The sequence below is a fragment of the Octopus bimaculoides genome, chromosome 13 (assembly GCF_001194135.2).
Source record: "Octopus bimaculoides isolate UCB-OBI-ISO-001 chromosome 13, ASM119413v2, whole genome shotgun sequence".
NCBI classification, from domain to species: Eukaryota; Metazoa; Mollusca; class Cephalopoda; order Octopoda; family Octopodidae; genus Octopus; species Octopus bimaculoides.
The window spans coordinates 1,488,170-1,490,232 of NC_068993.1; the positions used below are offsets into that span (position 1 = coordinate 1,488,170).

General features: G+C 40.8%; 1 protein-coding gene and 1 pseudogene across 1 annotated transcript in view; both read right to left on the reverse strand.

The window, feature by feature from the left end:
• LOC106868066 (dual specificity protein phosphatase 23) overlaps nucleotides 1-1,440 on the reverse strand; it is a 50,770-nt gene extending 49,330 nt beyond the window's left edge. Inside the window, exon 1 of the mRNA XM_052972297.1 lies at nucleotides 206-1,440. The gene's annotated coding sequence lies outside the window, so the exon portion shown is untranslated. The remainder of the gene's footprint in view (nucleotides 1-205) is intronic.
• LOC128249326 (U4 spliceosomal RNA) lies at nucleotides 26-106 on the reverse strand (annotated as a pseudogene).
• Nucleotides 1,441-2,063: the final 623 nt, after the last annotated feature.

The window sequence follows — 2,063 nt, forward strand, 5'->3', positions numbered from 1 at the left end:
AAATAATAATAATAATAATAATAATAATAATAATAATCTTTTCAACTAGCAATAGCCACGCCTCGGATAACCCTCATTGGCTATGGTACCGCCAATAATCAGAAATCTGACTTTGTTGTGGTGAATAGAAAAAGATAAAACATGCCTGATAATCTATAAAGCATGCACTTGTGACAACAGAATCGAATAGAAAGAAGAAAAATACCGAACAACTTTGAGGAGTTGAAGTGGGAAATACGCAGGTTGCGAGCAATGAAGAGAGTGGACGTGATACCAGTAGTGATTGACACGCTTGGAAGTATCAGTTCTCAACTGCCAACGTAGCTCAAAAAGACTGGTACAAATGTTATGATAGAACACCTGCAAAAATCCTCATTGTTTGGAACTGCAAGAGTTGCCAGCAGAGTCTGTTGGCTGTGGACAGCAGAGCCTTTCCATCCGTAATACCACCTACAACCTTTGACAAATTGAAAATATCCACAAAACAGTTGGACGAAGCATATACAAAATAGCGAATAAAGACAAATGAGGCGGCGTAGGTCTTGTCATCTAGAAATAAAAGTGATCACACTGGAATGATTCTGAAGTGGAATGTGTCAGAGTCTATGACTTTTGAAAGTATAGTACCAAATATCAAATAGTTAGGAGTAAGACACCCGATCTGGAATAGCGACTCGATGTTAGGGTTTACAAGACATTGCTTGACAACCGATGCTGGTGTGTTTACGTCCCCGTAACTTAGCGGTTCGGCAAAAGTGTCCGATAGAATAAGTACTAGGCTTACAAAGAATAAGTCCTGGGGTCGATTTGCTCGACTAAAGACGGTGCTCCAGCATGGCCGCAGTCAAGTGACTGAAACAAGTAAAAGAGTAACTGAGATTGAAGTGAGAAGTTCATAGACACGAGAATGATAATACCAGTTCGTAGTCATTAGTACACGGTAGCTGAAGCACTACATGAAGAAGTCGCGGACATGATGCTGAGTCGGTTACATGTCATACGTGATGTCGTGGCTGTGATGCTGCTGCTTGGGTCGCTTGTACAGGAGTTCATGCAGGTTGTATATTCGTTGTTGATCCATGGTGAAGTAATTCACGAACAGTGAACTGTTGGAACCTGGGTGAATTGCTTGCTGAGCTGTGTACGAAGAGAGATGATGTTGACGACGTTAAGGATATGATAGTGGCGACGAAGAAGGAGGTTGCCGTAGTGCTGTTGGACGAAGTTGGTAAATCTCAACGTGGCTGCTGGGGTGGTAGTGTCGTCTGGTGTTGTCGCTGGAATTGGCTGTGTCTATGTGGTCAGTGGTTAGACTTTAAAAGATCTAGAACCAAAGACTTCAAAACGAGGAAAAGCTGAGTTTTTATTAGGAGCTGTAGGATCAAAACAGGTTGGTAAACAGGCTGTCCCGCGTGATCCTGTTTAGGGCCTTCGACTGGTTATACCCGGCGAGTTGGCGCAATCAAATAAGAGACAAATTGTGCCAATACCAATCAATCAATAGCGCCAAGTGCTAGCTGTTCCCTGCTACGTTCGAATGCACGTTGATATAATAAATGGGAGAGAGAAATTTCACCTGAGTTTACGCTATAACGCAAAACACTCACAACACGCACACACATTCTTTTGTTTTGTCCTGTACTGTCCATGTTTTTCTAAATGTAAACCCTTGTGGTTAATAAAGAAATCATCATCATTATCATCTTCATCATCATCATCATCATCATCATCATTTAGCACGCCGGGCGAAATGCTTAGCGGCATTTCGTCTACCACTACGTTCTGAGTTCAAATTCCGCTGAGGTCGACTTTGTCTTTCATCCTTTCGGAGTCGATAAAATTAGTACCAGTTACGCACTGGGGTCGATTTAATCGACTTAATCCCTTCCTCCAAATTTGAAGCCTTGTACTTCCAGTAAAAAGGATTTATTATTATTATTATTATTATTATACGAAACCCAATGCATTTTCATTATTTTCCAAAAATTTTCCTTGGCTGATATTATTGGAGTTATCTCCCTTAGTTTCTTTTTATATTTTAAAACCTTGAAGGAAGATTTTAT